Source organism: Malus sylvestris, chromosome 2 (genome assembly GCF_916048215.2).
Source record: "Malus sylvestris chromosome 2, drMalSylv7.2, whole genome shotgun sequence".
Lineage (NCBI taxonomy): Eukaryota > Viridiplantae > Streptophyta > Magnoliopsida > Rosales > Rosaceae > Malus > Malus sylvestris.
In genome coordinates this window covers 21,161,522-21,173,739 of record NC_062261.1, presented here as the reverse complement: position 1 = coordinate 21,173,739, position 12,218 = coordinate 21,161,522, and the positions used below count along the sequence as shown (strand labels likewise).

Here is a 12,218-nt window from a genome sequence, read left to right as displayed (position 1 = left end):
TGTTTGCCTTGCTATGGAAGGTGAAGGTGGACAGTTATAGGAAGTTCTTTGATACCTGTAGAGGTACTATTCTTTCACTCGTGTCGGCAACCAATGCGTGATTGAACAGTAAACTTCACGTGTTTTCTCCTTCACCGAAAATCTTCGACAAATTACCTGTGATTTGCGCAAAGTTGAGTGTGCATATGACAGGTGTTGACGAGGCTGAAAAAGACTGGCGCCTCTTCGATATCTGGGATCGGCGCTTCGACAAATTACCCGTGATTTCCCCAAAGCTGAGTTTGCGTGTGATGGGTGCCGACGCGTCTGGAAAAGCAAGATGCTTCTCCGATTTCTGAGCTTGCCTCTTCGATTTTTGAATGGCCTCTTCGAATTCTGAGCTCGCCTCTTCGATCTCTGAAATCCCGTCGAGTGCTGATTTTTCTTTATAGAGGCATGCAGTTTGTTTCAAAGCACACTTGAATTTTCGCTTGTGAAAACTCCCTTCTTGCACTTCTAAGATCTTGATTTGTCCGTTTTCTTCTTCCTTCAATACTTTGAAAATGTCTGGACCCTCCGACCGTCGTTTTGACTTGAATCTTGGTGAAGAGGCAGTCCCTTCTTCTCCAGATAACATATGGCGCCCATCCTTCATATCCCCTACTGGTCCTCTTACCGTTGGGGATTCAGTGGTGAAGAATGATATGACCGCTGCGGTGGTGGCCCGGAACCTTGTCACTCCTAGAGATAACAGACTACTTTCCAAACGGTCTGATGAGTTGGCTGTTAAGGATTCTCTGGCTCTTAGTGTGCAGTGTGCCAGCTCTGTGTCTAATATGGCCCAACGCCTATTTGCTCGAACCCGTCAAGTTGAATCATTGGCGGCGGAAGTGATGAGTCTCAAACAGGAGATTAGAGGGCTCAAGCAGGAGAATAAACAGTTGCATAAGCTCGCACATAGCTATGCGACAAACATGAAGAGGAAGATTGACCAGATGCAGGAATCTGATGGTCAGATTTTACTTGATCATCAGAGGTTTGTGGGTTTGTTCCAGCAACATTTGCCTTCGTCTTCTGGGGCTGTACCGCGTAATGAAGCTCCAAATGATCAACCTTTGGTGCCTCCTCCTCCTGAGGTTCCGCCGAGTGATGAGGCGCCACCTGATCGTCCTTGAAGATCCCCTCTTGTAAAATTGATTTGATTTTATTTGATTTTTTTTTTTTTTTTTTTAAGGTATGTATAATGCAAGATTATGTAAAATTTTCAGAAAAATAAATAAAAAGGACTTTATTTCTCTCGATGCATTTGTTTTGTTTTTTTTTTTTTTTTTTTTTTTTTTTTTTTTTTTTTTTTTTTTTTTTTGGTGTAATCATATATATTATGTACACACACACATACATACATGTTAATTTTTTCACATGGACTGATTCACCATTCCAAAACCTTTTCCCCTTCTTTTTTTTTTTGCATGGTGCTAGCCACCAAGGATTCACTTACTTCTTTATATATATATATATATATATATATATATATATATATATATATATATATATATATATTTTTTTTTTTTCTTTCTTTTTCTGCACATGGTCTTTTTTTTTTTTTTTTTTTTTTTTAAATTTATTTATTTATTATATATATGTATATATATATATATATTTTTTTTTTTTAATTTTCTTTGCACATGGTGCCTGAAGCACCACCTTTGCTTTTTCCTTTTCTTTCTGTTCCTTTCGTGGTGCTTACACCCACCATCACTAATGAAATGATGGCCCTTATACTCACACCGCACCATGATATATATACATAGATATTATTTTATTATTATTATTATATTTTTTTTTTCTTTATATACGGTGCTATGCAAGCCTGGGTTTGTGGGTGAAAACCCAGTCCCAGCTCGAGAGATGACGAAGGAGGAGGGGCCCGGAGGAGGTAGGTGTGGAGGAAGGTGGCGCGGCTGTTGGGTGGTCTTGATGTTACCGTGGGTGAACTAAAGACGAAGGAGATGGAGCACGGCAAGGGGGATAGAAGCTGTCTGGTCGTAGAGGAAGTCAGCCTGCTTTTTTTTTTTGCGACGGCAAGCTTGCAAGCAGATTCCAGGAGGTGAAGCTGCTCATGGCGCTGTGGGAGAGAGAGTGACGTGGTTGTCCTTTGCTCACTGCTGCGGATGGAGGTTCTGAAGACTTCTTTAGAAGTACCTTTCTTTTGCCCAAAGTGCCTCACTTGAGTCTGCAATCCACTGAGATCGAGTCCTCCGTCGAACCTCGGCGGCGATCGCAATCCTGGACAGTTTCGAAGCTGAAAGCCCTAATTGTTCGATTCCGGTGCTTCTTTCCCCTGAAAAGTCTGAATTCTAAGCTCCGGAAGTTGATCGACGATGATGTGACTGGCTTGGAGGTCCACTTGCTCTGGGTGTGCGCACCATGTGTAACAGTTGGGGTTTGGGTGGAGTGAGGACGAAGGAGACTGGCGTCACAGATGTTGGAGAGCTCGGTCTCGATCTTTGGATCGGTAGTTGTGGATCAAGGAAGCGGTGGTCGTCGTTGCAGCTTTCCTGCTCGATGGAGGAGATGATGCCCCAGGAAGCATGGCTCATGGAGTCCCGTTGCTGCTGTCGAACCTGAGGCTGCCGAGGCTTTGGAAAATGAGGAGTTAGTCGGGCTGGCGGTGGCTCTTAAGGTGGTACAAAGTGAGTCCATGAATTCCCATCATCCTCATCAAACTCTGCGTAAACATCTTGGGACTGTTGACTGCCTTCGACAAACTTGCCCGAAAGATTATAGTTGCTCGATGTCTCAGATGGGGTTGACTGAATCGTTATCGCTGCCCGCATTATTACCACCACCATTTCCGCTACTGCTGCTCTCACTTCCGCTGCTACTTCCACTGCTGCTACTTGAACTAGAAGTCTCGGTTTTCCTTCCTTCTGCATTCCCTTTGACTTGGTGAGAACCCGGAGTCCGCCATGGTCAAAGGCAAGCTCATACTTCTGGAAAAAGCCAGGTGTATTTTCTCGGTCCGGTTTGGCAGCCTGGTCGCGAGATTCGAAGACAGAGAGGAAGAAAATGGCGGGTCCGACTTGGTGTTCGAGTCGGGCGTGGAGCTGTAGACGATTATGCCAAACGGGCTCGAGTTCGGATCCGGCAGAGAAAGAGATTGACGAAGACGATGAGGATTTTGATGATGAGAGGATGGATAGGGAATCGGGTTCGAGGGTCCGGTAGAAACCCGACTGTTCGTATCAATACCAGTATCTGTGAACTCCTCCATAATTTCTTCCCTCAATTGGATCTGCTCTGCAATTCTTCGAACCAGAGTACTCTCGACCTGACGAATCTCCGGAGCGGCTTTCTCGATCTCGTCTGATAAGTTTCGAGTCTTGCAGGAGCCGGATGCGGATCAAAAAAATATTTGAGAGCTTAAGCTTGAATTGGTTTTGCATTGCACTTGCAGAGAGCTATGGAGAAGGAGAATCGAATTTCTAGAGAGAGTGAGTTGGTTCAGTTTTGGGTTTTCTGTGGAGATCTGGACGGAGATTAACGGCAGCTCCTTCCAGGCGGTACTGCAGACGGGGCACAGGAGGAGGCTGTTCTTCTTGACGTGGGCGGAGATGCAGGCGAAGTGGAAGGAATGGGAGCACTCCGCTGTAAAAATGGCGGTGCCCTGACCGCTTTTCACACTCTGTAAGCAGATTCCGCATTTTGGAGAGGCGTAGGGGAAGAAGACAAGCCGGATGTGAAGAACTGGGCCACATAAGTTGGGCCCAACATTTGGTGGCCTTGTTGATGGTGTGAACCGTGCTGGGCCGAAGCAATTGCAGATTATATATATGTATACATATATACATATATATATTGTATAAACTTTTTTTTTTTTTTTTTTTTTTTTTTTTTTGTAAATACATAAACATATGTATTCATCATTTTTTTTTTAAAATAAAATTGACTTTCTTTAATAAAACATTTATTTATATTTTGATGTGACTGAACTCGAAAAATTGAACATTCGAGCTGCCTACGTACCCCTCCAAAGAAGAGATCAAGTCGTAACGTAGTTCAAATACATACATTTTTTTTTTGGTATTTTCTTTTGGTGCCGTTTGCTGTTTCAACTCGTGCAGGTAAGGAGCGTTGGTGTTACCTTTTATGCTCGTGCAGACCAGGAGCGTTGATGTCGCCTTTTATGCTCGTGCGGATCAGAAGCGTTGTGCCATGCAGTTTTAGGCTCATGTAGGCGAGGAGCCTTGTGTCTTGCAGTTTAGGCTTTTACAGACAAGGAGCTTTGGTGTCGCCTTTTATGCTCGTGCAGACGAGGAGCTTTGGTTCGTGCAGTTTAGGCTCATGCGAACAAGGAGCATCGTTCGTCAAGCGATCTGAGAGAGTCGTTCCTCGCAATCTTCGTAGCAAGGAGCCTTGACTGAGTAGTTGAAGAAGTCTTCTGGGAAGATGTCACGCATCGTGATGGGGATGGATGATCTTCGTGTCAAAGTTTCATTATCTCCAACACTTTCACACTGTTCTGGAGGTGAACATGAGCTGTTTTGCCCCCTTTCCCATTGGTGAGCTTGTGGAGAAGACATATGCTTCTTGTGCAATTTCTTCGGAGTGACATAAGTCCATCCTTCAACTTCACTCGGCTTGACTGGCATGTTTTTGGAGCATGCCCCCAGCGATTAAGGTGAAAATTTTGAGTTGACAGAGCCGGAAGTGACGTCTTTTTCCAGGATTTCGTCTTCTTTGTCTTCTTGGGCCTTCTCTTCAGTGTGGTCCTCTTGGGTTTGTTGCCGTGAAGATTGGCCGGTGTAGATGATGGTGCGCCTCCTTACCTTCGGTGGTCCTTTTGTGTCGACTTCCAAAGTTGCTTGGCGCTTCATCCTTGAAGGAATCAAGCTTTGAACATCGTCTTTTCCTGCTAGACTGTCGAGCTTCTCTCCCTTTGGCGTTGTCTTCCTGTTTCTAGACGGCTTCTTAGTTTCTTCAAGTCTGTCCAAAGCCGACCGTTGCGGAGGAGATCTAGCTGTGCCGCTTTGTTTCTTGGGTTTTGATAACCTTTCAAAGACTGATCTTTGCGGTGTTGGCGTCTCAAGCCTTTTGAAGACGGAAGTTTGGTCTCGACCACTGATGCGATCAAGTGCTGCAATTCTAGGTTTTGAATAATTCAGCCTTTCGAAGACTGAAGTTCGAAGGGCGGGTTTAAGCTCATCTTTTGGCCTTATGGCTTGTGGTCTTGGCTTCCTCGTTTTTTTGTAGGTCACCGATGTCCACCCTTTCTTATCACCAGTAGATGCATCTTGGTTGCTTGCCCCCGGTGATGGTTGTGTAGGAGGTGCCATGTGACTTGAACATTTACGGGAATGGTCATGCATGCTTCGGAGATGCACAGGATCGAGTGATTCAAACACGATAGTAGTAGTGTGTGCCGCAGGCGTGTCTTCGAGGTCAAGCTCGATTTCCCCTTGTTGTGCTAGCTTCAGGATGAGATCTTTCAGTACGAAGCACTTTTCCGTTGGATGACTGATGAAGCGGTGGAATTTACAGTATCTTGGGTTGTCGGTACGATTTATTTCTTCCGGCCGTCTGCATTCAGGCAAATTGATCACTTTCTTGTCCAACAGGTCTTCTAACATGGCAACCACATCAGAGTCGGGGAATGGATAAGTTTTCTCCTCAAGCTCCTTCAAAGTGCGTCTACGCATCTCTTGATCACGAAAGCCTTCGGCTTGAATCGCCTTGCCTCGTGTAGGGATTTTGACGGGAGCTGTGTTGACTGTCATTGCTTCTTTGGTGGATTTCCACGTAGCTTTCTCCACATTTGGCCCAAGAACTTTGTCGTTCTTGTAGTCGGCGATCGGTTCCTTCTTCCCATGATGGGCGATGCTCAACTCCATGTCATGGGCGCGAGTGGCCAATTCCTCGAAGGTCCGTGGTTTAATGCCTTGAAGGATGTATTGCAAACCCCATTGCATGCCTTGGATACACATCTCGATTGAAGAGGTTTCCGAGAGCCTGTCTTTACAGTCGAGGCTTAGAGTGCGCCATCTGTTGATGTAGTCAATGACTGGCTCGTCCTTCCACTGCTTTGTGCTCGTTAGCTCTAGCATGCTCACAGTGCGGCGGGTACTATAGAAGCGGTTGAGGAATTCCCGCTCTAATTGCTCCCAACTGTTGATGGACTCAGGCTCCAGATCCATGTACCACTCAAAGGCGTTTCCTTTCAGCGAGCGCACAAACTGCTTGGCGAGGTAATCCCCTTCGGTTCCTGCGTTGTTGCAGGTTTCAATGAAGTGGGCAACGTGCTGTTTTGGGTTTCCCTTTCCATCAAATTGCATGAACTTTGGTGGTTGATAACCCCTCGGCATCCTTAAGGCGTCGATCTTCTTTGAATACGGCTTTGAGTACAACCCGGAGGTATTTGAGCTCCCTTCGTACTGTGCCTTGATGGTGTTGGTGATCATCTCCTGCAGTTGCTGGATAGAAAGAGATCCCATGAGTGCCGCTGCTTGGTCCGGCTCCGGCTTCCCATCGATTTTCTTCACCGGGGGTTCTTCGTCTCCGCCAGCTCCTCCCTTTAGTGGATCATCCTCTGGGTCGGGTTTCTCACTGTCCTGCGCCTCCAGTCGGTTGACTAATGCCGCGATTTGCAAGTCTTTTTCTTCCACAGTTCGAGTTAGTCTTGCGATTGCTTCATTCATTTGAGCAAGCTGTTCCTCGACTGAAGTTGCTCCAGCGGTCATGACTTGCATGGCTGAACTGCCGCTTGAATCATCATCGGAGAGCATGGATTCGGAGTATTCCCTTGGTCTTTCCCCCCTTGGTGCCCTTAGTGAGGCTAAAGTGATCACAGGCTCATGCCTATGGTACTCTCGTTCCCCTGGCAGAGTTGATGCAGAGGTGAAAGAGGTGGCAGAAGTAGCTTTTGCTTTGCTTCGAGTCGTGACACCCAACGTGACACCACTTGCGACGAGGGCGCCTTTGTTTTTTGCGCCGGTTATGGGAACAGCTTGAGCCTTCCTTGACGTCATTGATTTTGGAAGTGTGCTTATATTCCTTGAACGGAGGAAGAGATGAGAAGTAGAGAGGTCCCACTGGGCGTGCCAATTTGTGAACACGGAAAATTCCTAAAACGAAAGAGACAAGAATAACGTGCACAAACAAATATTTGTATTTTTGATGATTTTGGGTTACAATCTCTCTCTATTTTGATCCTCTGATTCGATCTCCGTAAAGTGTGTATTTGTGGATGTATGATTGATCCAAAGGGCCGTTGGGCTTGATCTAAGGATGAACGTTCTTCAAGGGCCGTGGACTTGATCTTGAAGGTGGATTTGAGCGGATCTTCAAAGGGGCATTTAGGCTTGATCTTTGAAGAACAGTGATGAACGGATCTCCAAGGGCTTTTGGGCTTGATCTTGAAGAACAGTGATGAACGGATCTTCAAGGGCTTTTGGGCTTGATCTTGAAGAACGGTTGGATGTGTGGATTTGTCGACGTTGTTGATCCAAAGGGCCGTTGGGGCTTGATCTTGGATGAACGGATGATGAACGATGGTGCTTTCTTCAAGGGCCGTCGGGGCTTGATCTTGAATTGGTGGATGGTTGATCCAAGGGTCGTTGGGGCTTGATCTTGGAAGAACAATGAACGAAGAACGAAGAACGAAGAACACTTTCTTCAAGGGCCGTCGGGGCTTGATCTTGAATTGGTGGATGATTGTTGATCCAAAGGGCCATTGGGGCTTGATCTTAGGATGAACGATGAACGAAGAACGCTTTCTTGATTCTTCGGGAACCTGGATGCTTGAGAGCTTCGGAGTTTCAGAGCTTCAGAGCTTCAAGAGTTTTGCCTAATGATTTTTGGTTCCCCCCCAAATGAATGAAATGGGCTTGTATTTATAGAATTTTCCAATGCCTAATTTTGAATATAATATCCCAGATGAAATAAGTCGTTTCTGCCAGGTGTTGACACGTGTCCTATTTGATGACTTTTCCAACTCATTTCAATTTTCGTTTAGTCACACGCTACGTGTAAAATTTATGTAATACATGAGCGTTGACACTTTGATTTATCGGTCAACATTTATTTACCGAAATTTCGATGTCTACAGTTTACATCAATCTTCTCACATATACCTAGTATAGGGAGTGTATTCAGAAATTCTTGTGTGAAAATAAGAGTGTATCTAGTAAGGAATTGAGGAAATTCTCTAAGGTATGTTACTACATTCAAAATGAATTGATTAAATGTGAGCTAGTGAATGGTGACTATGATTAAGTATGCTCGAGGGTAAGGATTGCTTAAATCTATGTGAGTGGTGATCTTTGGCTTGTCATGTTTCATTAAAAATCCCTGAGGCAAATGTTGGAAGGTCTAGGTTATGTTTTGTTTGTTTCGTTTGTTTTGTTTTGCTCGAGGACTAGCAAAAGCTAAGTGTGGGGGAATTTGATAGGAGCATATTTATGCGACTTAGTTAGCTTGTTCTTGTGCATTTATGTTGTTATTTCTTTGTCAATTATGTATTTTAAACTATTTTCGTGTGTTTGTAGGTCCTAATAACAAAGGTGGCAAGAAAGTGCATTTTGGTGCATTTTGGAGCAGTTTTGGGCTTGGAATGGATAGCACATGCATGGAGCAAGGTGGATGGACGAAATTGGAAGACTAAAGAAGCTAGGAATGTGTTAAAGAGAAAGAAGAATTAATGTAAAGAGGACAAAGAGCTCAGCAACCAAAGAAGAAACATGAGTCAAGATTACCTTATCTTAATTTAACCTTTCTTAATCCTAATCCAACTAAGTTCCAACCGTAAGGAGGGTTCCCAAAGATATTAGGACACTAAATAAGGATTCTAGAAGCCTTAATCTCAGCCACAAAAGGGTGTCACTCCACCATTCACCTTCCATGCCGTGCATCATCATCCATGTTCCCTCCTTGCACTCAATTGCTACACCATTCCTTGTTCCCTCCATCATTTCAGATTTCATGCATCATTTCATCACTTTAACCTCCACTCATTGATGCACCACTCCTTCACTTTTCCTTTCCCTAGTTGTGCACAACATTCCTTGTCCATTCCATGCACTCATTGTTGCAACATTCATTGTTCCCTCCATCATATCTGATTTCAAGCACCATTACATTGAATCATTGCACTCATTAATGCATCATAGCACTCCCTTTAGATTCCCATGTCGTGCATCATGACACTTGCTTCACCGTTGACTCATTTTTGTACCATTCCACCTCCCTTTCCTTTCTCTACCATGTGACAATCATTCATGTCCCCTACTTGCACTCATTGCTGCACCATCACTCCATTTTACCCCTCATGCTTTGCATCCTCACTCCATTTTACCCCCCATGTGTAACACCCCGGTCCCGAAATATTTATTTTATTTCAAGAAATAATAATATTAGTAATGGGCCCAAAATAAAAATCTTATTTAGTTTATTATCCTTAGCTAACAACTCCAATTCAAATCCTTCATCCCACAAGCAATTTATAAGCATTATTCATTTTTCCAAAACATCCAAATTAAATTCCAATTTAGTACCATTTCTTTGTAGGGACCAATTTCCATTATGTAACCTTTATTCTTGAATTAATTTAACTTCACATATTTTATGGCTGCATTTAACGTCTTGTTAGACTACCTAACTTTTCTTACTTTTAATCTGGGCCACACACGTGGCCTTCCAGATTTGGCTCCAAAAATCTGGAGCATTCTAGTAATGGTAAATTTACAATTTTATCCCCGACTTTAAACGTTAATAACTTTTTCGTTCTAACTCCGTTTCACGAACGGTTTGCGCCTACGCATTCGTGAGGTCGAGCTCTATTCAAAAATATAAATTTTGACCTCAAAAGGTCTACGTATTTTAATTAATTAAGGTCCAAACTTTAAACCTCGTCACTAGTTTAATTTAAAACTAAACTTACACAAACTATTATAAATTCTTGAAAAATCATATAAAAGCTCAATAATATTCACGATTTAATTCTTCATCATCATAAATTGATTTATTTTCGATTTTCTCCACATATTCATATATTTAAAATTTTCAGGGTATTACATTCACCCCCCGTTAAAATAAATCTCATCCCCGAGATTTCAATCGTCAAGTCACGATAAGGAACTAGCAGTATTTCCACCATTTCTTTTAGGGTAAATAAAATTATAACCTCCACCTACGATTTTATTCAAGTTCAAAATAAGCAAAACAACGAATGATAATCGTGATTATTTCTCTCATTCTCATATCCCTAACACATTCTTTGTCAAATTGAGTATCAACAATTCTAACCATACCCATTGGTTAAATAATTATCCACATTAAGCCAAAATGTCTCATGACCTTCATTGGCCATACACAGCCATGTGCCACAATCTCTCCCTTTTTTTTTTCTTTTTTTTTTTTTTGCCACCATCACTGACGATACCAACATCAGAAAATACCCAATATTGGCAGCATAAATATTATAAATTTTCAGCCATAACTATTCTCGACCAATTAAATACTGAAGTTCCAAATCATCCACTAGTAACCTAGTAGAATTTCAAGCCAAGTCTTTATAATTGACAAACCAAATATCAACAATTTCAACCAAATTCTAACCACAGCTTGAATAAATTAGTGAGCTACATGTCCAGTGTACTATCGACATTTCATCAACCAAAGGAAAGAATTTTACATGTTTCTACTCTAACGGCCAATCAAATTAATAATTTCATAACCATGCGAATATATATACGCTTCAACAATTTGGTGTGCAACATCAATTTCAACAATGTTAACTTATAACCATAGCAACTCAGCAATCAAATTTAGAATTATACTTCCCCATTCATTCCTTTCATAAATAAAAAATTTCACATCTCACACCACTAAAAATTCGTTGATATTAAACAAGCTCATAATTTCATTCCATAGTTTCATTCTTACCTACCACCATTCTAATTATATTAGGCAAACCATAACCATAGTTTATAATTTCATTTCCCATTCAATAAATCACAATCTCTTCCATAAATATTGAAATGCCCAACCAAAATTTTTCATGGCCATCAGATTTTTTTGAAATTTCAAGCTATTCTTATCATTATCAAAACAATTATTTCACCACCATTTTCTTTTACCTCCATAAGTGACTAGTAGGCGGAAAATATTGTATTATACCTGGCCAATATACACCACTTTCCCTTTTTTTTTTTTTTTTTTTTTTTTACATCCACGGCCCTTCTCGCCCAATTTCACATTTACGGGTCATTGTGCCCAAATTTCACATCTACGGGCCTTTTTCGCCCAATCACATGTCCACGGGCTCCTTTCGGCCCAATCACATATCCACGGCTCTTTTCGGCCCAATCACATATCCATAGCTCTTTTCTTCTACTGGCACAAGTATAATGCAATTCTTCCATCTACTTGTCACCATTCCACCATCATTTTAGCATTTCACATTTTCATAATGCATAAATAAAATCAATTCAATTCTAGGTTAAACCAAAACTTAATCAAATGCTCATCTTCAAAGCTATAACATAAACGCGATATTTTAAAATTTTCCTACTCCCATTCAATTCAATTTAAAGCATCACAACATATACATTCCACAAAAGTTCAAAGAATTTAAAGGCTAATGTGATATCAATGCAAATAATAATTTCTACTATCACTATCTCATATTCATCATGAAATTGTCTTCACAAGCACAATGCAATCATATATGTGTTTCCTATACCATAATGCTTAATATAAATTTGACCCTAAATAAAGGTTAACCCAAAACCTTAATCGAATACCCAACATTAAGGCTATTACAAGAAATGTGACATTTCAAAAATTTCTATTCCCATTTAATTCATTTCATGACGATTTACAACGCATAATTTCCACATAGGTTCCTCATGTTTCATAGAATTTAGGATATAATGCAATATCAACGAGATCCACCATTCACATCCACAACTCAACAATATCTCATAAAGGAAAGTATGATCATTTGCTCTGATACCATTTGTAACGCCCCGGTCCCGAAATATTTATTTTATTTCAAGAAATAATAATATTAGTAATGGGCCCAAAATAAAAATCTTATTTAGTTTATTATCCTTAGCTAACAACTCCAATTCAAATCCTTCATCCCACAAGCAATTTATAAGCATTATTCATTTTTCCAAAACATCCAAATTAAATTCCAATTTAGTACCATTTCTCTGTAGGGACCAATTTCCATTATGTAA

At 41.6% G+C, this 12,218-nt stretch overlaps 1 long non-coding RNA gene across 1 annotated transcript; it reads left to right on the top strand.

Annotated features, from left to right (window-relative positions):
• Positions 1-1,847: 1,847 nt before the first annotated feature.
• LOC126590392 (uncharacterized) lies at positions 1,848-3,619 on the top strand. The gene is made up of 2 exons (XR_007612082.1): positions 1,848-2,494; positions 2,674-3,619. It is a non-coding gene; the product is annotated as an uncharacterized LOC126590392 (long non-coding RNA).
• Positions 3,620-12,218: the final 8,599 nt, after the last annotated feature.